The following is a 25,320-nucleotide window of genomic DNA, read 5'->3' as shown; positions in this document are numbered from 1 at the left end:
TACTAGGCACAATTCCAAGGCAACTGTCAGCAAACACAGCCTCTGAGCCAAATCCTGTCTGCTGCCTATATTTGTAAATAAAGTTTTATTGGAACAGAGCCATGTTCATTTGTTTGCACATCCTCTATAGCTGTTTTTGTGCTACAACAGCAGAGTTCAAGAGTTTTGACCAAGACTGTATGGCCCTCAAATTCTAAACCATATACTATCTGGCCTTTTCAGAAAATGTTTGCAGACTTTTCTTCTAGAGGTGGATTTTGGGACTTCATTTCCCTTAATAGTCTTTATTTCTTATATGATATCCCAAAATATTTAGCATTCTTCTCACCTCAAAAAGTCCCAACACTACAACCTTGAAACTTCCTTTTCTACTTCAAAGTCAACAACAACAGCAAAATCCTAAAACACAGTGCTTTGAGGAAAAATTACAGAGTTTAACAGTTATTTCATTAGCTGGTGACTTAAATAAATATGGAGTCACATCGGTTTAGATCCTTTACACCAAAACTAACATTAACTAATGTAAACAGAACATGGAATTTGTTGGAGGTATATTTAGTAGCTAATATTCTAAATAAGCCAGAATTTCAGAACCAATTCAGGAACAAGCACAAACTGAAAGCCTTAAGCTGTAGGAATTTCTTAACTTTGAGGTCCAGGTATCAAGGAATGAATGACTGGATTCATAAATCCAGTCCATGTATCATTCCCTCAAAATTCAAAGTTCTGAGGATAGTGTCTGGTTAGTCTGTGTTAGATCCATGTCCACCCTCTAGAGGTGAACAGGGCACCTTGACTGCCTCCCCACCAAGGGTATAGGCAATGGCCAGGAGGAAATTTCCCAGAAGAGATAGAAGGCTGCTAATAGGAAAGAGTCATTTAAGTAGATGAGAAAGACTCAAATGCCCAATAGCAACTCCTTGAGAAAGGAGAGGTGGAAGCTCACATTCTATTTCCAAAATCCATGTCAGGCTTAGGTTGAAAAAATGATAAGAGCTTTGAAAGGAGGCATTTTTCAGAAAGCTTACTTTTACATCAAAATCACACCAGATTTCATTTAAAGTTTGGCTGTTTCATTTTTACTTTTCCAGAACTCTTTCTCACCTATTTCACACTCTGTAGTTTATGCAGTGACTCTTAGAGTATGCTATCCCACCCCCTCATCCTGATTGGGTCCTAGAAGGCCAGGGTAGTTGCCAATCATTAGCGATATATTGTGCTAAGCAAAGTCAGTTGGTCAGAGAAAGACAAATACCATAGGATTTTACTCATATGTGGAATTTAAGAAACAAAACAGATGAACATAGGGGAAGGAAAAAAAGAGAGAGAAAGGCAAACCATAAAACAGACTCTTAACTATTGAGAACAAACTGAGGGTTGATAGAGGGAGGTTGGTAGGGGATGGGCTCAAAGGGTAATGAGTATTAAGGATGGCACTTGTGATGAGCACCAGGTGTTGTATGTAAGTAATGAATCACTAAATTCTACTCCTGAAACTAATACTATATTTTGTTAACTAAGTGGAATTTAAATAAAAACTTGAAATAAAAAAGTCTTAATAGAGAAGTGACATAATTAATAAAACATCTACAAAACCAGTAATAAATACATAAATAATGTATATATACTGTCTACATTTCCCCCAATTCCCCTTTTGATCAAGATACAAGATCATTAACTAGGGATATTAATGGAGTCAGTAACCCATTTACTTTTCATTTACTTAACAAACACTTAATTCCTTAATGCGTGTCAAATATTAGCCTAAGTCCTTTATAAATATTAATTTATTAACAACACTGATAGGTACCATGCTTAACCCATTTCGTATGACCAAACTGAGTAAAAGAAATGTTAGGTAAGAGCATCTACCCTGGGGTCACACAGCTAGTAAGTGACAGAGTCAGTGTTTCAATACTGATTGGAATCTGGCTCCCCAAACCATACCACCACTCACATATTGCAAAGCTAACTGATCCACAAAGAGATTGAAGATATGACATTGACCTCATTAGCAAGTAAAGATCATGAACAGTTTAATTCTCTGGAGTTCAGCTTTGTGGAGTTCCATATAGCAAAGTTGTAGTATTTCTAATTACCGGTATTTACCTCCGCCTGACTCAGTTAAATGATTCTACACCCTAGTGTTTATTTGTTTGTTTCTTTGTTTGTTTGTTTGTTTAACAAGCATGTACAGACAGTTCTGTATCCAGGCAGCCCTCAAGATGTTGGGGATACAAAGAGGCATAAGTTCATGGTATTGGAGGAGGGGTATCTTATCCAGACCTCAAGAGGTCAAAACAATACTTTTGGAGGAGAGATATATAAACCATGTGGAAGTTGACCATGTAGGGAAGAGGTGATGAATAGGGATGCGTGGCCTCCTATAGGCAGGGAACTACATACTGAGTATGTCCATTACACAAGAAATGTCTCAGACTAGAGTCTAGACCCGAACTATCTGATTTGGTACCCACTTGCTACAGGTAGCTATTTAAATTAACTCACTTAAATTAATTACAATGAAAATTTAGTTTCTCAGTTATACTAGCCATGTCTCAAGTGCTCAGTAGTTCCATGTGATTAATGGCTACTGTACTAGACAGGTCAGATAGGGAAAAATTCCATTTTCATAGGAAGTTCTATTTAGACAGCATTGATCTAGACTGTCAGCTTGTGACACTGTTTAGAAGCGTTAATTTTCAAGGCAAACTTTAGAGCTAATAAAACAAAATACCCGGGGATGGATGGGGCCTGAGAATCTGAATTTTTAATATTTCTCCCAAGTAATTCTGACCGGGAACCAGGGGGAATAACCCATGAAAAAGGATCCAACAATCGATGAAATTGGTCAGGGAGAAAGAGCCAGTCCAAAAGCCTTTGAACACTAAGCTAAGGAACTAGGGTTTGAACCTAAAAACTGGGGATTGTTTGAGAGAAGAGAAGGAAAAGATTCAATTAGATAGCACCCTCTGAACTTTTCTCAATTCCTGCTGCTTTAATGGTCTTCACGAACCTTGGATCTCCTCTTATCAACAACCTTGCTCTGGCCAGCCTTTTCACCCCTTCTAGCCAATAACCAAAAGCTCTAACATGACGTGCAGCCATCACTCTCTCAAGGATTTTTTAGATCCTGCCGTTTCCCTCCTCCCAACTACACCATGGCCCTGGGGATGCTGTCACCCTTCCCACACTTTGTCTTCAAAACTCTACTCATTGTTTGAAGCTGTCCATTAAGAACTCTAGCTCCCTGGAGGCAGGAGTCAAATATGCTTAGCTGGTCAATGCCTGACCAGCACCCAGTAGAGGGCCTGGCTCCAGGAGGTGTTTCACAGATATTTATGGAATGAATGGATGAATATTTCAGAAAGCTCATTGGCAGCAGAGTGGAAGATGAATTGGGGTAGGGTTGGGAGTAGTAAGGAATGAAGCGGAAAGCCAAGCTGGGAGAGTGTTGCAATAGTCCACAGAATGATAACTGTGATCCAAACAGGGGCCAAGGCAATGAGTATGGAGAGATGAGGACAAACCTAAGAAACAGTAAAAAGACAGAATCAGCAAGAACTACAGAATCTGCACCAACTGTCATTTTCTCTCTTTAAACTTATACTCCCTTCACCCCATCCCTTCTAGATGCCTAGAGTTCCTTCTCTTTGATCCATTATCCTTCGGTTATTCTTATTCTCACCAGGCTGTTTCATCCTCTGCTACTTTTTAATGGACGCATTTCCTCAAATGCTCAGGACCATTAACCATAGGGATCTGCAATGAAGTTTTCTCACTGCCTTTCTCAATCTATAAACTACAGTTTGATTTTGCTGCCAAAAAGAAGGAGAATGAAACTCAACAGGAAGCTCATTTGTCTAAAAGCGCAACATCTGACAAGCTCTGGGCTTGCTTTTTCTGGAAATGTCAGATCTCTGAAGACAGAGAACTATTGAAAAGGTTGTCCAAATAGCTATCTGCTTTCACCCATCCCTCATTCCCCTACAACACAATAGCCTATAAAGAGGTAATGTAATTTTAATTATGAATGGGTTTAATTCCAAATTCTATGTTTTATCTCTATTTTGCCCTGCTTTATCACTCAGGATCTGCATAATCAGTCAGCCACATCAGTCACACTCTTCTCTACAATTCTATGGCCAGCAAAGATGAACCACACCACCTTATATTTCATTACACTCCCCTCTATTACACACGGTGTGTGTCCATCTGATCTTCCCACCTTATCAGGATCTAGAAGTACCTGCCTCTGCTGTCTCCTCTCCCTCACTGCAAGTGCTTAAGTAATCAAGTTGCCTCTGAGTAAATAATTTCCTGATGTTACCAAATTGAATTGCTTTGTTTTCTTCATAACACTTCCCAATTACCAACTTCTCTGTGATAGAATAGCCATTCTCTAAAATAACTACCCTATTCACCCATTTCTGATTTACCCTTTAACTTGAATACCCAGCCTCTTCAACAACTCCAAAAACCTCCACATCTTTACTCATTTTGATGTCCACCAACAAACATGTCCTCCACTCATCCTTACTCACCTAGCTTGTACTCTTCCTTTAAGATGGAGTTCTTGTGGTTCCCACTCAAGATGGTGACATAGGAGGATCCTAGGCTCACCCCTCCCACAGACACATGGAGTCTGAAACAAAATATAGAACAACTTCCTCTGAAAAAAAAAAAACCCCTAAAAACGACATGATCCTACCTAATGTGGCAAAGACAGAAGGCCCACATCAAAGCAGGTAAGAGAGGCTGGGACACAGTCCTACCTTAGGTCCCACCCCCAAGTAGCCACCTGCATCAGGAAGAAACTCAAAACCTGGAGCTTCTTTCCCTGAGGACCAAAGGGTTTGAACCCCACATCAGGCATCCCCAACTGCACCCGAGATAAGAGCCCTCAAAACATCCAGATTTGAAAACCAACGGGGCTCACATTGACAAGACCTATTAAGACTATAGGGTTTACTGGCTTGGACTCACTGACCCCAGGGCCTGGCACAGAAATAGCAGATCTAGAGGCATCCAGACTTTATACAAAAGAAGCTCATTTGTTAACCTTCAAGTGATGGCCTAAGGAGCAGGCATCTAATTTAGTGCACATTTGGGGGCCTGCTGGCCAGTAGGCATTATCTTCATGCTCTCCCCTGACCTCATTCTAGCTAGCAGTATGTTTTATTTTGTTTTATTTTTATGTATTATTGCTTATTATTTATTTATATCTGGGCTTTCCCTCCTCTTTTTTCCTCTAGGAAATGTCTGTTTACTCTCTGTCTTCCTCATTTTAGCTGTTGGGCACCATCTTCGCGTCCTCCCCTGCCACACTCCAGAACACCAGTATTTCCTGACGGGAGCATTTAGACACATCTGGTGCTCTAGTTTTTGTGGCTGCCCCCCACCCAGGTCACTGATTGCCTGGCTCTGGACGCCAGGGAACCTCATAATCCTGGGTCCCATGAGACCATAACCATCTGAGAGTTCTTGGCAGATTACCACCCCTAGGACCCCTAGGGTACTGCACAGACAGTAGACTGAAACACACTCCCAGTTTCTCTGTGAAAGAGGCCTACTTGCTTGTCCTGGAGCTATGGCATGAGGGGCCAGCTTCTGGTTTGGCACACGACTAGAGACCTACAGGAGTGCTTTCAGGGAACAGATGGTCAGTCTTCTGTACCTCACTGTAAATAGGTCCAGTTTTGATTTTTTTTTTTGATGGGGTTTTTTTTGATGGGCATTTTAGGGGGATAAAAGCTCTATTGGGATGGTTTTCTCTGGCCTGGGCAATCTTCTTGAGAATTCTCCTAAGGCAACGCTCACAGCAGCTGGGGCATAGGTTTACCACCAAAGAAGGGGTTCTGGGTGAGGTACCAACAACTTCCATCATAATGCAAATTCTCAACAGGGCAATGTTCTCCCAAGAGGGAGAATTTAGTTCTTGGAGGGTGTTGGAAGACATTGCAATGGTTTGTGTCTCTCCAAACAGCCACAGTATATCAACAGAGGTACACTATATCTATGATATTAAAATTTTATGGGAAGAGATATAACTAGGAAAAAAGTGTCTGAAAGGGGCGATAATAATAATAATAATAATAATAAATAATAATAATAATAATAATAATAAATCAATATATGGAGAAACACTGCAATATAAAATGTAAACTATTTTTTCTCTAAAGTCTTAATCCGTTGATTGCTACATCAGTTAGTTACACATATGTTCATATTTATTTTCCATTCCCTTCAATACATACAACAGGAACATATAACAAATAGTGGTTTTCCCTATTTGTGGAATTTAAACAGTGATACTGTCAGCAGCTGCCCCAGGTTCTGAGGAAATTCCTACTTGGATCTGTTCAGTTCCTTTTTGATTAGAAGGATGCCCTTATCTCCATCCAAAATGTTTAAGTTCAAACCCCTTGGTTTAAGGTGCTAAAAATACCAATGTTAGTAAGTGATCCTCCAACTTCATTCATTCTACCCCACTTCCTGGTTCTGAAAGAGATCTTTCTTCCACACTTCCTCTGCCACTTCCTCTCTAGTTTCATCAACTCCTCCTCTTTACTACCTTTCTATCAGCTTCCAGTGTTAACTAATCTTTCACATTTGAAACACTGGCTCTGCAAACTTGTGCCTGTAGCTTTTAGCTCCAAACCCACTTTTCCACACTCTGCTTTGTGATGCTTCAGCCAGGACTAAACCATGTCTCACCTTTGCTTAATGGCTCTCAGTTTGGTCCTGGCATAATCGGATATACTAATTAGGGGGATGCTGACCACAGGCAGAAGGAGAAGGGGACATGCTACTTCCTGAGCATTTGCTATTCTCACAGTGTCATCTCAGCAACAGCTCATCACCTGGGCAGCAGCAGGTGGTTCTAGTTTCCATTTTCTTCCACATTCATAAAACTAGCCTCATTGTGCCCTTAAAATACCAGTAGATGGCCCAACACCATCTCCACAGTGGTTTGGGTCTCAGCTCTGTGAAGTCTCCTTTCCCAAGCACCAGTTCCAACCATTTCCCTTTGATCTTCCTGCAACTACCATATCTGTGTCATGTCACTGTTGCTTTTTTACCTTTCCCATCTTGCAATTCCTTATATTAAAATAATTGGTATAATTTCTGTTTTCCTGACTAGATTCTGGACTCTGAATCTTAATATACTGCTTTCGGTCCATGATTTCTCTGATTCTTTGGTTTTGCTTTGTAAAAACAGGAGGAAGATGAGTTTTTGTCCTTCAGAGTACCTGAGAGAAAGCTAACAAGAAGGAAAATACACAAAAAGAAAGAGAATCATGCTTTGAGATCCTGACCACAGAATTATTTCTAAGTCCTAATCCCCAGTACTTGCGTATGTGATATCATTTGGAAATAGGGTCTTTGCAGATGTCATCAAGTTAAGATTAAGGTAATACTGGATTAGGTCATAATCTAATGACAGGTCCTTATAGCAAGAAGGAAATTGGGATACAGAAACAGAGACACACACAGAGAAATGGCCTCGTGGTAACCAGGACAGAGACTGGAACGTGGGGGCATCTGCACGCCAAGGAATCCCAAAGATTGCCAGTAACCACCATAAGCTAAGAGCTAAGCTGGAAGAATTTTTCGTGAGAGCCTTAAGAAAGAGCATGGCCTTGCTGACATCTCGATTTCAGACTTCTAGACTTCAGAACTGAGAGAGAATATATTTCTGTTGTTTTAAGTTACCAGGTTTGTAGCAATATGTTATCAGCTCTAGGAAATTAATACTACGGGCACTGGGGGTTATTCTGTATGTTAGTAAATTGAACACCAATAAAAAATTAAAAAAAAAAAGAAATTAATACTATTTTTTTAAAGCCTTAAAGTATTTGTTTCTTACATATGTGGTTGCAGTATATCTATGCAAATAACCTCTTTAATTTAAAAAATAATTTTCACTTTCACAAAAATGACAATGAAACTAATATTAACTCCTGCTATCTCTTGGTTCTGAATGAATGATTCCTAAATCATTATGAAACTTAAATATAGGCCTTTTTGACCTAAAAATTTTATACCCTGGCATCAGGCTCTTATGTAATTCCTTAAGCATTAATACTGAAAATGCACTTAACTACTTCTCTATTCACAACCCACAAGGACAATGCAATATTTTACTTACATAGGCGACAGACAGAAATTAGCCATTTTTAGACTTTGCCAATTCCTTATATTTCTTTTTTAATGAGTTATTAGAAAATTATAATTAATAAGGCAAAGATATCCTTTAACTTTGTTATTCTATTCTTTGGGAATAAAATACAATAAAAAGCCAAGAAGAATTTTGACCTTGAAAGTCAGAGAAAAATATGTTCCCAAAGTATTTTTCCATTGTTTTTTAAAATTTTTTTTATTTATTCATGAGAGACACACACAGAGAAGCAGAGACACAGGCAGAGGGAGAAGCAGGCTTCCTGTGGAGAGCCCAATGCAAGACTTGATCCCAGGACCCTGGGATCATGACCTGAGCTAAAGGCAGATGCTCAACCACTCAGGCACCCCTATTTTTCCATTGTTAATGAATGACAAAACTTCAGGAATTTTCTTCCATTTCAGTCAAACTAAATTTGAAATAACTAAAACCCAGTAACTGCAATCAGATCCTCTATTACTCCAGGATGAAAATATATTTCACTCAGGATACTGAGGCCATCAGGAGGTCAGACTCCTAAACTACTTCTTCCCAACTATAAATCCATGGACTATGGTTTCTAGCCCATGTTATGTTTTAAACTGCTGAGGCATCATTGCCTTTGTTCTCCTACCAGCCCCGTTAATAATTCTACCAGAAGGAAGGCAACTAACAACACTGTATATGAAGACCATGGCAAGCTCTCTTTGTCCCGGGAAATATCTTAGGAATCATTTCCTCTTAAATATCTATATTTCTTCCCATATTCTCTTTACTACGTTCATTGAGGTCTAGCTTCAAGCCATCCAAACATTCCAGTAGAAGTCAAAGATGTCTTGACTCTTTGTCAAGTCAGCCTTCCTCTGTCTGTCTATCCTTGCCTTGAGTTTTCTCCAAGTCCCCTAGAAAGGGAGGCCATTCATCTTTCTTTTATATTTTTCATCTCACTCCTTTGTTGTTTTATTTCCCCCCCCCTTTTTTTGTGGTGGGGGAAGCATTACAGTGTCGTAACTAAATACATAAGCTTTGAAGTAAAGAGACATGGGTTAAAACTCTGGCTTGGACAATTATTAGTTGAGTGTCCTCAAACAAACCATTTAAACATCTATAAAGCCTATTGTCCTCATCTATAAACTCATCTACTTAGGGTTGTTTTTGAGGATTAGTGAGACAATATACGTAAAGTACTTAACCCTGTTAATATAATAAGTAACAACAACAACAAAAATTGGTTCCTGTATTCCTTTGCTTGATATTTTCCACAGTCACATTTAGATTAGATACAAGTAAACTCTAGCACACCCAATATTCCAGCAGGGTCTAACTACTAAATCTCAGGGCAAATGAAAACTCCACTTTTGTTCCATTGATTATAGCATACTCATACAAAAGCACTGTCAGTACATGGGAAATGAATGATCATCGACTGCATGGAACAATGAATAATTATAGTAGGTTGAATACTAGCTTTTAAAATACACTGTATCTATACAAAAGCCAAATGAGAGGGAAAATTAAAAATAAATATATTCAGTGAGATCCACAGCCATTTTCTGTTCATCTAAGTTGTCAATGTGCTTTGCTTTTAGTTTTGTTTTTCCTGTAGAACAGTAAAGCTGTTGAATTTTGCTCTGGAAATTGAACCAAGAGAGGCAGAATGTGTTCTTTTTCCTCTGAGAAATATTACAGATTATTGTGTTCCATGAATAGTGTAATTATTTCCACAATAACAGAAGACTGAACAGTCACAGGTGTTGGGTTTTGCACTGCACACTGTGGGTGAGACCATCATTAAAAGCTTTGTTCTCAGTGTCACCAAAAACAGGCATTGCTGTGCGCTTCACAGTTGCCAACACTTGAGCATGTTCAGAGTCAGACTCTCCCAAACACTGTGAAACAACCCCTCCTGGAGGAGGCTACTCATTTAGAATATAACTTTCACCATGGCCTTTTCTCCCTCATCCACATACTTGATGAGAGCAGCACGTGTCCAGAAGTATAGGACTCTTCTTAAAAGGCACACTCAGCCTAGAATCTTCACCATCAAAGGAACACCTACTCTCCAAGGCTTCCTATGGATTTGCTGAGATGAGACTGGTTCTGACTCCATCTGCAGATGTCTTCCATCACCCTCCCACATATCTGTTGAGGATCATGTCCCCTTTGCAATGACCAGAGAGAAGCATGACTTCAATAGTTATGACCTAGGCAAATGAAGGATGGAATTATCACTAACTTAGATGAGAAAGAATGCCTAAGAAGCAGGTTTCAGGAAGAAGGGGAATGAGGGCAGTCAGAATAGACATTTCATTTTTACCAAGTTGTGTTTGAAACGTCTCTTATGCATCCATGTGGAGATGGCAAGTAAATGGTTGAAAATAGAACTCTAGAGTTTCTGGAAGAGGTCAAGGTTAGAAATATATATGGTAGTTGTCAGCATGTAGGTGGTATTTGAAGCCATAGACCAGATGCAATGACCAAGAGAGTTGGGATAGATGGAAAAGAGAGAAGGACAAAGAACAATAATAAGATGTAGGGGAGGTGAGAAAGGATAAACGATTAGTATGTTTTTATTAAATTCATTTGCTTCTCTACATTAAATATTCTTGGGTTTTCTACATCATTTTTATGAGACATGTTTGCCCAATCCCAGTACCATGTTTTACTTTCCTTATGAGAAATAAAGGAACTTAGCATGTCTAATGGAATAGAGCAAGTCCTGGAAGGCACGGTACAGAGGAAAGAGGGACCAGTATGTCCCATAATTCAAACCCCAGGCTTTTATTTTTGCAAGCCATGTTCTGTTATTTTCTTTAGAAACCAAGTCACTTAAATCCCCTCTTTTCATATCTGACTCATTGGCCGAACAGACTTTCTTGACAGTAAAATGTTTATAACAGTCAGAAATGACAGATAAACTCTGATTAAAACATCAGAAATTTTAGTTACTCTATGGTAAATTTATTACTTTTTTCTTTATTAATATTTGTTATTCAACTTCTATGTGAAGAATGTAATTTTTTTGAACAATGTAATTCTAAATGTAATTGAAACTTTGTTTCTATCTTTATTAAGATATAACTGAAAAAAACTGTACCTATTTAAGATCTAGAATGCGATATTTTGATATGCATATAAATTGTGAAATTTCTTTAGATAGTTTTGATTACCATAATCAATAAATAACATATCAATCATCTCACATAGTTACCATTTGTGTATGTATGTGGTGAGAACACATAAAATCTACTCTTTTAGCAAATGTCAAGTATATAACACAGTATTAACTATAGTCACTACACTATATGTAAGCTCTCCAGAAATTAGTCATCCTACAAAACTGAAACTTTGTGCCCTTTTGAGCAGTAGTTCCTCATTTACTGTACCTTCCATCCCTGGCATCCACTTTTCTACTCTCTCCGTGAATTCAATTTTTTTAGATATCATATATAAGTGAGATCATGTACTTGTATTCCTATGGAAAAGCATAATCTCTTTTTAAAAAAAATCTCTTAGAAGAAAAATGTGATAACACTTAAGATCTACTCTCAACAACTTTTAAGTATACAGTACTGCATTTTATCTATAGTGACTATGCTAAACATTAGAGCCTCAGTGTTTACTCATCTTATAACTCTAAGTTTGTATATTTTGACCACCATCTCTCCATTTCCCACTCCTCTGCAATCCCTGGAAACCACCTTTCTACTCTTGGTTTCTATAAAATTGCATTTTTAAAAAAGATTTTATATATAAGTGAAACCATACAGTATTTGTCTTTCTCGTCTGGTTTATTTAACTTAGCATAATGCTCTCTCCATTCATCTATGTTGTTGCAAATTGAAGGTATATATCCAAAAGAACAGAAATCAATCTTAGAGAGATGTCTGCACTACCATGTTATTGCAGCACTTTATCATTCTTTTAAGCTATTTGAAATCTTGATTTATTTTTCTCATGAAATGGGCAGCACTAAACAGGATTACAAAAATCCTTTTAAAGAAGGAAGTATCATACTAATAATTTAAACAACTCTAATCAAATAAATTTAATACCTCTAGTTTAACAAGAACTACTAAAACCTCTTCAATTTATAGTGATAAAGTCACTCAATTATATCAAATAGAAATTGGGGCTTCTGTGAAAAGAAATACTCAAATAATGTCTAATACTTTATATTGTTACCATTATAAAGATTAGGCAATTATTTTCACGCACTATTTTAATTGAATTATCCTCAAAAATTTCTTCCATTAGCAGCTGATATCTTCATATAAATTATGGAATAATGCTCCATTAATGTTCAGCTATCCAGAAAGTACTACCTATATACTCCTAGATATATGAAGAGAAGGATCATGTGGGTATCCATCTTTGTTTCTAGCAAAATTACTTTTGACTCAACTTTCTAATCTAAAAGGAAAAGCCCCTCTAGTTTCCAATCCTCTTTCCCATGGATGGTTGTCACAGCATTCAAAAACATGGTGGGTGCCTGTGTGGCTCAGTCGGTTAAGTATCTGACTATTGATTTCAGATCAAATCTCGATCTCAGGGTTGTAAGTTTGAGCCCCACATTGGGCTCTGTGCGGGCTGGGTGTGGATTCTATTTAAATTAAAAAAAAAACAAAACATGAAAATTTTTCACTCTTTGCAAGTGAGATGTTCTGGAAAAATTCTCCCTAGTTCAAACATTTTGGTAGAGACAATCATATTCTCATTGTCCAAAGGACACTGAGATGAATTTTTTATTAAAGTGAGGACTTTGTTTTAATGAAAAGGCAGATAGGTTTCCCAGGCATATAAATTGTGAAATTTCTTTACATAGTTTTGATTATCATAATCAATAATTTGATCTTGGAGGGAAAGCAGATGCCTAAGTGTAGTCACAGGATAGTAATTCCTCATCCCACAGTTGTGCCAGTGCAACACTGCCTATTTATGAAGATTCCAAGTGGCTTCCATACTTTTGATTCTCTGATTTTTACATATACCTAATGAACCTCCTATTTTTCTCTTCTTACCTCCCACCCAGACTCCGTATGTTTGTGTGAGAGCTTTCCACTCCTTGGCACAATGCCACCTTTGTACACTGAAGGTTAAAAAATGAATTCTGACGATGCACTGCCTCAAACCACTGAAGCTTCCACTGAGTGTCTCCTATTGAGACACTCCTGATGTCTTCTGAAGGGTGAGCCCTTGTCTTGCTTCTTTGCTCCTGATGGCAGTTATTTCAATCAATAGTTTAAGCTAACATGTCTATTCTGTATTTGAATATTCAACAGTAGTAATTCCTAATAATGAAAGTCCACTTTTCCCACTTGGGCTAAAATTTAACATAAATTACAAAGCAACACTACCTTGAGGTGATGACCTCTTCATAACTCACCAAGATCATGACAAAATAGCTTCTTATTCAGGAAATCATTAATAATTTTTATTCAAAATATTACTTTAAAAAATCTGTTACCATAGTAAAAATTAAAGTTCTTTTACAGTGATAATTCACAGCTGAACATTTTCATGGTCTTTTCATAGGCTGACTTGTTTTTTTAAGTGTTTCTTAAAATGGAGTCTAGAATATCATCTTTCATTTTTTAAAAAGTTTTAGTTTAAATTCCTAAAATTAGTTAAAAATAGTGTAATAGTAATTTCAGATGTACAATATAGTGATTCAACACTTCCACACAACACCCAGTGCTCATCATAAGTGTCCTCCTTAATCTCCATCATCTATTTAACCCATCCCCCCATCCACCACTCTTCTGGTAACCCATCAGTTTGTTCTCCGTAGTTAAGAGTCTGTTTCTTGGTTTGCCTCTCTCTCTTTTTTTCTCTTTGCTTATTTGTTTTGTTTCTTTAAAAAAAAAAAAAGATTTATTTAAAGAAAGCAAGAACATGAGTGGGGGAGGGGCAGAGGGAAAGGAGAGGGAGAGAATCTCAAGCCGAATCCCCACTGAGCACATAGTCCAACATGGGACTCAATCCTATGACCCAGAGATCATGACCTGAGCCAAAATAAAGAGTTGGAGGCTTAACTGAAACTAAGACACCCAGGCACCCTGCATTTGTTTTGTTTCTTAAATTCCACATGAGTGAAATCATGTATTTGTCTTTCTCTGACTTATTTTACTTAACATTATACTCTCTAGTGCCATCCATGTCATAGCACATGTCAAGATTCCATTCTTTTTTATGGCTGGGTAATATTCTATTTTATACACACACACACACACACACACACACACACCACCTCTTCTTTATCCATTCATCAATTGATGAATATTTGGGCTGTCATCATTTGGCTACTGTAGATAATGCTGCCATGAACATTGGGGTGCATTATCCCTTTGAATTAGTATTTTTTAATTCTTTGGGTAAATCCTTAGGTTTAGGCCAGCCCGGGTGGCTCAGTGATTTAGCGCCACCTTCAGCCCAGGGTGTGATCCTAGAGACCTGGGATCGAGTCCCATGTCGGGCTCCCTGCATGGAGCCTGCTTCTCCCTCCACCTGTGTCTCTGCCTCTCTCTCTCTCTCTCTTTCTCTGTCTCTCATGAATAAATAAATAAATTTTTAAAAAAATCCTTAGGTTTAAAAAAATGTTTTTAAGATCTTATTTATTTGAGAGAGAGAGAGAGTACATGCAGGGTGGAGGGGCAGAGGGAGAGGGAGAAGCAGACTCCCTGCTGAGCAGGGAGCTTGACATGGGGCTCAATCTCAGGACCCGGGGATCATGACCTGAGCTAAAGGCAGATGCTTAACCGACTGAGCCACCCAGGTGCCCCAATACTTAACTTTTTTAAAAAGTCTAAAAGTCACCTTCACTCTAAGACTGGAGTCCAAATCCTTAGCAAGGAAGACATTTCTAGGTAAGCAATTTCCATGAGAGACGCTGTGTTGTACTCAAATCATCCTTTCCCCTCTAATTTAGAGTACTGTTCTTTTTATCATCTATTGAGTCTCTGTCAGTTTTCTTAAGATATATGCTTTCCTAGGGGACCCCAGCATCATTTATGTAAGTGGATACCTGGCAAGCCCATTTCTATAGAACTCTAGAGGAGGCCAGACACACCTAAGACCCAAAGAGAACACTAATAACACCCCAGGTAGGGCCCATCTTATATTAGAAATTATCTTCTAACTTATTTGTTTAAACAATATGAGATATGGATGTAGGTGTGTATGTATATTCTTGTTGAATACCAATGTAAGGTAAGTGTAGGGTGTGTGTGTGTGTGTGTGTGTGTGTGTGTGTTTAGAATCATTTCTATACTCATTAAATGTTAAAGGACTGGATTTTCAAACAGTACTTAATTGGCTGGGTTTTGCATTTCAGATATCACATTACAGCTTATTTCTTGCCTTGAACTATATTTAAATGTAAGAAATAACCTTGAGCTTTCAGCTGAGAGTGTCTTATTGCTCACAAAGGATAAATCAGGATGGTTTTAATCATGCTGAGATGTGCTTTTAGAATTTCCTAGAATTCTGTGTGACTCCACTGACAGTGACAAATGAAGGTGGTCTCCACATTTCAGTGGACTATGCACCATCCTAACTGGGGCATATTTAGTACTCAGGAAGTAAGGAAGTAAAGTGTTTTATGTTTCTATATTAGCAACTTTTTGGTGTTTTTGTTTTGTTTTGCTTTTATTTTTTAAGCTACAAATGATAACAAGTAGAAGAAAAAAGAGCACATAACTGAGCATAAGTTCTCTGGATTTGAGTGCCAATTGTTCTTTGCTATTTCTTTCCTCTAAAATTGAGTTTTATGTTGATATTAAAGAAAGTTAGACATTGTGGCTCAGAGGGAGTTTCAGGTTATTAGGAAAATTGTTTCATGGAAGAAAACTGATACCAAAATGGTATTTATGCAGTATTCTGAAATGATTGTGACATTTGAGAAAAGCTGTTAAAACATGACCTTCACCAGGAATCATAAGATTATACCATTTTCAAAAGAAATAAAAGGACATTAATTATATCAAACCCTCTTTTGGACTGCATTTTCAAATTTTATCTACTGACTAGCATTTCAATTTATGAGATAGTTGGACTTTGTACTATGAAATGTTAGCCATTGTTCTGTCCAGGTACAGAAAATTTTACAGTGTTTTCTTCTATAGACACTAAAATGATAGAATCTGACATCCCAAGGAAATGAAAAGCTATTTACCTGATGAATAGCAAGACAATAGGTGAACTAGGATGTACAATTCTACTTTTCTCCTAGGTGACTCTTGGGATCTATAGTATGAGACTAACTTAAAACTAAATGTGTCTCCTAATCAGGTCCTTGTGGTGTTTCAGGAGCTACACATTCAAGATAAAATCAGAAGCAGGGAGCTCAATGAGGTAGGTAATATTATAATAGTTCTCAATATTCCTTCAATGACAACTTGATTTCTTCAAAATTACTTTAGAAAATAAAGTGATTCCTCATCTTGTGACATGGAGTACTTAGCACTTTATTTCACAAACCATTAATAACCTGATGAAACTGGGTATCCAGCAGGAAAAGGCACAAAGAGGAACAATTCAAGAAACACACCAACTCAGAAAAAAATGTTTAGATTACTATGTCTAGTTTATATCATGCTTTAAACCTGAGTTCAGAACATAATGTTCTAGTCAATTACTTTTAGCATTCTCAAACCCAAATTGCTCTTTTTGACTGAGGCTATTTGTTCCTTAACTTTTTGGGATATGCTAACGAGGATTTCAGAGGAGCTGCACTGTCTAACCATGTCCATGGGGTCACCAGGGACCATAATCTTATAGAGAATCAATGTTTTTCCCATCTTGATCTGATTCTGTTTTCTTGTCTCTCTGCCACAGGAGCCAGATTCTAAAAATGTAAATTTCCTGAGCCAGAGTGACAAAAATGCCACCTGAAAGGATGAATTCACATGACCTGGAGTGAGGAGAGCATCTAAAAGGTGGGAGATCCTCAGCATCACTGTAGACAGGACTCCAATATTCTAGGTACCAAACTCTTCAATTGTGAGAGAAAACCCAAATCAAATTACCTGAGAAAATGAGGACCATAGGCTCATGTGACCAAAAATCAGGCATGGCTTATATGGCAGCAGTTCAAGTATCCATTGATAGATGAATGGAGGGATCCCTGGGTGGCGCAGCGGTTTAGCGCCTGCCTTTGGCCCAGGGCGCGATCCTGGAGACCCGGGATCGAATCCCACGTCGGGCTCCTGGTGCATGGAGCCTGCTTCTCCCTCTGCCTATGTCTCTGCCTCTCTCTCTCTCTCTCTCTCTGTGTGTGACTGTCATAAATAAATAAAAAATATTAAAAAAAAAAAAGATAGATGAATGGATAAAGAAGATGTGACACACACACACACACACAGACACACTAGAATATTACTCAGCCATTAAAAAGAATGAAATCTTGCCATTGGCAATAACATGGATGGATCTAGAGGGTATAAGGCTAAACAAAATAAGTCAGAGAAAGACAAATACCATATAATTCACTTATATGTGGAATTTTTTTTTTTATATGTGGAATTTAAGAAACAAAATAAACAAACAAAAAAAGAGACTTTTTTTTTTTATTTGAGAGAGAGAGAGAGAGAACACAAAGGGAGAGGCATACTCCATGCTGAGCAGAGCCTGACGTGAGGTTCAATTCCAGGACCCCGAAGTAATGACCTCAGCTAAAGGCAGATGCTCAACCAACTGAGCCACCCAGGTGCCCCCAAAACAGACTCTTAAATACAGAGAACCAACTAGTGGTTGCCAGAGGCGAGGAGGTGGGAGGAAGGGTGAAATAGGTGAGGGGGATTAAGAGCACACTTAATATGACGAGCACTGAGTAATGTGTAGAATTGTTGAATCACTATATTGTACACCTGAAACAAATATAAAACTGTGTGTTGATTATACTGGAATTAAAATAAAAATCAGCAATGGCTTAATCTAACAAATATTGTCTGGAGGACTGGTCTCTGTTTTTATGTTGCCTCTGCTTTCCTCTGTGTTGCTCCCTTTCCAGAGAGACTTTCTTTGTGTTGGCAAGATGCCTCTCAGCAATTCCCTGCTTACATCCTCCCAGGTCTAAACCTACAGCTGAGAGAATGAGTCAATAAATGAAGCAAAAATCCTGGAATTAGCTTTGATTGGAAAAAAATAAGACCTCGGCTTAGGTCTTGTGCCATTCATAAACTAGTGTCTATAAAACAAGAGAGGTATGATTCCCACCTCAAGCTGTCTTGATTGGATAACTTGCTGCCTTGGAGTTACAGTAGCAACAGTTGTGCCTAAAGCACATAGACTGAGAATGGGTTAGGGACGATGTCCCAGGATTAAGTCACATCAGCATGGCCAGAAAAAGAAGGCACGGATATATACTGCAGGCAAAAGCAGTAACTGTGCACTAAGCATTGTTCCAGTGGTTTCTCGATCTCGACTATACATAGTCATTGATTACAAACACACAGGGGCTTCACTCCTTAAAAATTCTGAAATGTTAGTTCTAGGGTAGGAAATGGATGCATGGATTTAAAAAAAAAAAAAAAAAAAAAAAAGCTCTGTAGATGATTCAGTAATCAGCCAGGTCTGCATCACTAAGTGTTCCCAATTAATTCATTTTTCAGGTGAGTGTGGTAAAATAATTTAGCAATTCTCAAACTTTCCAGCTGTGAGCCACTTTACCAGGACTAAGAACAGTAGAGCTCTCCTACTTGCTCGCCCACTCATACTTCACTAGCACCAGACACACCTCCCCCATCGATGTTGTTTCAATAGGATACCACCCAAGAAATCTTTTTTAAAAATTCTAAACAGGACTCTAAGCTCTGCCCTACTTACAGTAATATGCTTGTCAAGGTTACCAGATTTCCTTAGAATCAAATTTTAAGTGTGTGATTAATGGAAAAATTGAGCTTAAGTTAAATACTAAAATATAATAATATTGTCCAATTCAATAAACAGCCTCTCCCTTACTCGACCTTCTCACCTAGCCACTCTCTTCCATGGTTACACCATAGACCTTGGAATTGCATGAAGTTACACTACCTTTAAAATAATAAAATCACACCTGCCCCTCTGATCATAGTCTCTTTTTCTTCTCACTAATTAGACTGGTCACAGAGCCTCAAGTTCCTTGATAATTCTATCCCATCCCTCTACCTGTCTTTATATCCTTCCTTACCCAAATTAGGTTCTAGATTCCTCTGGGATCTTCCAAATGAGTGCATGAATGGCTACCTGCAGACACCATTGGTGTTTCTCCTGTCCCCAAGGCTCCCAGACTTTGCCCAAATGCTCAGAGGGTGAAGCATTTTTCAGGATTAAAAGCAGCTATATAGCGGAGCATATAGGCTTTCAAGGAGCTCGCCCAAGTTAGAATCTAGAGTCAACAATGCTTAATACTTCTCTATCTCCAGACTTGCCAACCCAATTCCAGGAATGCTTCCAAATTTGCACTCAGGCAACTGCGTTTTGCTAGAGAAAAATTCCAACACGCAATCACTATCATGTCACTCCTTGGCTCAGAACCCTCCAGTGGCTTCTCATCTCATTCTGATTAAAAACCAAATTCCTCTCCATATTCTAGAAGATTCTATGATTTGGCCCACAGTTTCTATTCCGGCCTTTTCTCCTCCTCAAGGACTCCAAGCCACTCTGATAGCATTGCTGATCATTCCTCCTACCTCAGGGCATTTGCATTTACCTTTACCTTTATCAGGTACTCCCTTGCCTAAAATTTCTGCTTCCAGATATCTACAAGTCTCACTCCTTCATTTCATTCAGGTCACTACTGACATGTCTCTTTCCCTAACTAACATGTATAACAGATATCCTCCCATAACTCTCTATGATTTTTCTGGATATCATCTATCACCACCTATCATAATATATATGATGCTCTCCTTTATATAACCTTTGCCTATTTTCCTCTGTGGGAATGTGGGCTCTGTAATGACATAGAGTTTGTTTTGTTTGTTGCTATATCCTTAGCACCTAGAGTAGTGTTAACACTCAATACATACTCGTTTATTTTATTCATTTATTTAACAATAAACATTCACTATTGAATAAGTAAATGAAGGAAACATATTTGTACCATTATCAGTTCATGGTCAGTTACTTCAACTGGGCCTCAACACTACCTGGTAATTCCCTATTTCATCTAGTTGACTGAGTCTCCCACTCTCCATCATGATTATTTCAAAAATCTTCCATTCTTAAAACCTCTGGACCTTTCCTCAGCATACATCATCAACACACACCTACACACATAACCACACACACATCCACTCGTGTATATGTACCTCACAGCCCACAACCACCCACAGCACACACTCTCCATTGCTACCTTAGAAAGAAATAGGTGCTCACAGAGAAACTCCTGTATGTGTTTACCTCCCATGTGTTTACATTTCTAATTCTTCTTGTTATAAAAGAAAGGATGAACTTATTCCTAAGTCAGCCCATCCTCTTTTTGGTAGGCCCTACTTTCTCCTACCTTTTCAGGAACTACCCCTTTCTGAATTTTCTTTTTCTTTTTCTTGTCTTTCTTTATTTCTTTTCTTTTTTCTTTCTTCTTTTTTTATTTTTTTTTTTAATTTTTTATTTATGATAGTCACACAGAGAGAGAGAGGCAGAGACACAGGCAGAGGGAGAAGCAGGCTCCATGCCGGGAGCCTGACGTGGGATTCGATCCCGGGTTTTCAGGATCGCGCCCTGGTCCAAAGGCAGGCGCTAAACCACTGTGCCACCCAGGGATCCCTTTTTTTTTTTTTTTTTTTTTTTAGAAAGAGAGAGAGAGCATGTACATCCATGACAGCAGGGTGTGAGAGGAGCAGAGGGAGAGGGAGAGAGACTCTTAAGCAGGTTTCACACTTAGCATGGAGCCCGACGTGGAACTTGAGCTGATGACCTTGAGATCATGACCTGAGCCCAACTTGAGAGTTGGACACTTAACTCACTGGGCCACCAATGTGCTTCCTGAATTTTCAAGTAGCCTCAAGTCTATCCCATCCTAAAACACAAAAATGAAAATAGTCTCTTCAGCCACATGACCCTCTGCAACATCTCTAACTCCTCTCCTTCACTGCCAAATTTTTAAAGTAATTTTCTTCCTTAGTTGTCTCTCCTCATTTTCCATCTACTCCTCAGTCTACCCTGATCTGATTATACACCCACCCCTTCTCCGCAGTGGCTTTTGTCCATGGTAGGTTACCACTGACCTATTTCCACATTGCTAAAGGGCATGGGCATTTTTTTCAGTCCTCACCTTAGGTGAATTACCAGCAAACTTCTGCACAACCAACAGCTACAACAGCCTTTAAAAAAAATCCATCCTGCCTTCTTCAAACATCCTCAATATCAGACCCTCCCAACTTTCCTCTTACAGTTGTGTTGTTTTTCAGAAACAAAAGCATAGACACTGTCATTATCTAAGACATCACAATTTTAAAATACTAGCTAATTTTTAGGTCCCATCTCTAGAGATTTCTGATTTAACTGGTCTGAAATAAGATTTGGACATTGAAATTTTTAAAGCTCTCCAAGTGGTTCTCACATGCAGCCAAGTTTGAAATTCACTGAAGGTATTTATGAAACACTTATCAATAACCTTTTCATAAGTTGAGTACTACCACAATGAATGTACCAAAAGGTATAAATGCAGCAAAAACCTGTCAGTTAATAGCTTTGTGTAACACTGAGCGGTCTACCATGTAATCACTGTGATTAATAAGGTGGGGATTAAGATAAATTAGGTAGGTTAATAAATCTAAGTGGGAATCATTTGGGCAAAATGATTCAAAGAGCATTCTTTGTTCCTACTGACTGGGAATGTGACTTATATCTTAAAGAGACACTGTACAGATACTCAACCCAAGTAGCAGTGTTGAGTCCCGCCAATCAATCAAGGAGCTGACTAGCTCCATAACTAATGAGGCAGGAAAATAGAATCTCCTGCAACAATGTCAGGAGCCCACCTCTGGGCTCAGAATGGGTAAGTTTTAATCTTGGCTCTGCCACTTTCTAGGTTGTGAACTTAGTCAAGTTCTTTCACTTTTCTCAGACCCAGTCTCTATTTTTAATACAGCAGAGTGGGGATGAGAGCTGAGAAGGGAGAAATAAATGTATACTAAAGTTTATATTAGCAACTATTTCAAAATCTTGGTTTGAAAGTTAAATAAAATAAAGCATTCTTTTTAATACATTAAAAAATTTTTTATTGGAGTTCTATTTGCCAACATATAGTATAACACCCAGTGCTCATCCCGTCAAGTGCCCCCCTCAGTGCCTGTCACCTAGTCACCCCCACCCCCACCCTTTCCGCTACCCCTTGTTCATTTCCCAGAGGTAGGAGTCTCTCATGTTCTATCACCCTCACTGATATTTTCACTCATTTTCTCTCCTTTCCCCTTTATTCCCTTTCACTATTTTTTATATTCTCTAAATGAATGAGACCATATAATGTTTGTCCTTCTCCAAATGACTTGCTTCACTCAGCATAATACCCTCCAGTTCTATCCATGTTGAAGCAAATGGTGGGTATTCGTCATTTCTAATGGCTGAGTAATATTCCATTGTATACATAAACCACATCTTCTTTATCCATTCATCTTTCGATGGACACCAAGGCTCCTTCCACAGTTTGGCTATTGTGGACATTGCTGCTATAATACAGCCCATAGTAAACTCTGAACACACATCGGTTATTTCTACTTTCTCAAGTTAAAGCTGGAAATTCCTACCCGACGATCGAAATATATCCCTTTTAAAATGTCATTTTAAAGCTTAGTTGTAGATCAAAGAAAATCAAAATTGAAATTGTAGAACACTTAGAATGTAATACTACTGAAAACAGAACTAAAGAATGCCACTAAAGCTATATTCATAATCTTAAACCCTCATACCAATGAAGAAAAAAAGACAATTGGTGAAATTAGTTTTGATGACAAAATAAGCTTAAAGAAAGCAAAAAATTATATTAGTAAAAATTAATAAATTTTATAACAACCATAAAACTAACAAATAAAGTCAAGTTTTTAAAAAGAAAAATAGATAAAATCTTAGCTAATTTAATAAAAAAAAAAAGGAGGGCAGGAGGTGAGAACATATATTAGGACTTGGAGAGAGACTAGTTTAAATTGTTTACCTTTTTGGTTTATTTTGAATTTTATATCCTGGGTATGATTTGAAGTGGTGGCAAGAGATTAACATTTCGTAGGTGTTCCATTTACTTTTTAACTTTTGTTCTTAGCTGTCTGTCAATGGTTTAGGACCAGCAGCAAAGGCTCTTGAAGGCTGAGTTCCTAGGAGATAACAGAGCGAACAGACTTTTTGGCATTTTGGGAACTAGTTGTCAAAGCATCCAGTGAATTGTTAATTGCAGTATTTTTGCATCAGATTATAGTTTAGATGAATAAATTCATCTTTTGGTGTCTGTTACTGAGAAAAGCTCCATGACATACTCTGCAAGCATAAGCACAAAATCTCAAGGGGCTGATGTACTAAAAACACAGGCAGAAATATAATTGAAAGGTATCTTTACCATGATGGCAAAGCAATGAAAAGGCTGAAGTTCAAATGTGATATAAACTTAAAATATCAACACTTACATTAAACCACTGAGACTGAGGACTGAAGAAAAACTTTGGAGAACACATTTTTGGGTTGGGAGTTATGAGTATCAATGTTTCTTTGAAGTCATCCCCTTGAAAAAAAAAAGCTCTATTTTAATGATAAACTAGTACCTCAAAGGAGTCTATAAGTATGGCTGAGAAAGCAAAGCTGCCTTCTCAAGTTCTGGGGAGAATATTTGCATTAGAGTCATTCAGCTTTCAGAACATACTCTTAGCTAAGTAGTAGCTGTCCTATCCAGACTCAACTGCAAGCAAACGGAGGTCAAGGGACTACTAGACATTTTTGTCTACGATGTTTGAAAAAGTACAGGTCACTGAAATGTAGCAGTGTTTCATATATATATATATATATATATATATATATATATAATTTCATTAAATATTTGTAATTTTTATATACTATGAGAACCAGTTGAACTGTGATGTTTCAGAATTTGCATTATTGATTTTTTATTTTTTAATTAATTAATTAATTAATATTATTATTATATATATATTTTTGCAGTTTTGACAGTCCTATTTACAAACTTTTTCCTCTGGAAATTGGAGAACACGTGTCCTTCCATACTTTTCTCCTCCTTCACCCAATCTCTCATGGGTAAGCCATTTCTCCAGGATCAGAGAGGAGGAAAGTCCTGATTTATACTGTTTCCCAGTTTTCATGGTGTAAATATTCCCACAGTGGCTGATTCCAAGCTTAAACTACTGACCTGGCAAAATTCCTGAATATTGAAAGTCAGCTCTCATGAGTCTGTTCCATCCAACTTCCAAACTGCTGCTGGGACTGTATCTTCACTCTATTGTGCTCTCTATCCTATGGCACTTCATTGTCAGGCAGTTTATGGATTAGAAAAAAATATATATATATACAATTAAAGTTTGCAACATAAATGGATATACATAGCGTCACCTTGCTGGTCAATTAGATTAAATTCTACTAGGATGATCATGTTTAGTGTTGAATCAGGATAGAAAATCCAAATGAGAAATCTTCTCATATCTGAAGGCATTTAAGGCTGCCTGCTCCAACAAGACAAAGAAAAACAAGGAAATATTAGTGGAGCAGGGCTGGCTACACCTAATTGACAAGCCAGCTTTAATCTGTGAAGGCCTAGATGGGTACAAGCCTGCTCAGGGTTCCTGAAGGTACAGACAGCCATCAAGGTCTAAAGAAAGAATATTAGAAATAGAATATGCAAGCACTCTACAGAATTGTTACATAACTCAAAAGACGAGATTGATCACATGGGGCAGAGAAAACAGCCCAGAGCTAGCTTTGGGCATAAGGCAGACTGCGAGCAGTTCAGAAACTGCTGATGTTTGAGGATATGACAAGTAGAGACCAGTCCATGGATGGTAAAGAGTAAATGCATGACAGTTTCTGAAATAGTGTCCTGGATGCAGAGGACCCCATCCCAGTTAGGATACCAGTGATGTTGCAGCAAGTGGTTTATCCCTGAAGTTTATATTCACCATGACTCACCAAGTGGATCTGAGGCTTGCTGGTCATATACATTGGGACAAAAGGGCAGAAAATAG

This window comes from Canis aureus, chromosome 4 (assembly GCF_053574225.1).
Source record: "Canis aureus isolate CA01 chromosome 4, VMU_Caureus_v.1.0, whole genome shotgun sequence".
NCBI classification, from domain to species: domain Eukaryota; kingdom Metazoa; phylum Chordata; class Mammalia; order Carnivora; family Canidae; genus Canis; species Canis aureus.
The sequence above is the reverse complement of the archived record's forward strand: the minus strand, read 5'-3'. Positions refer to the sequence as shown.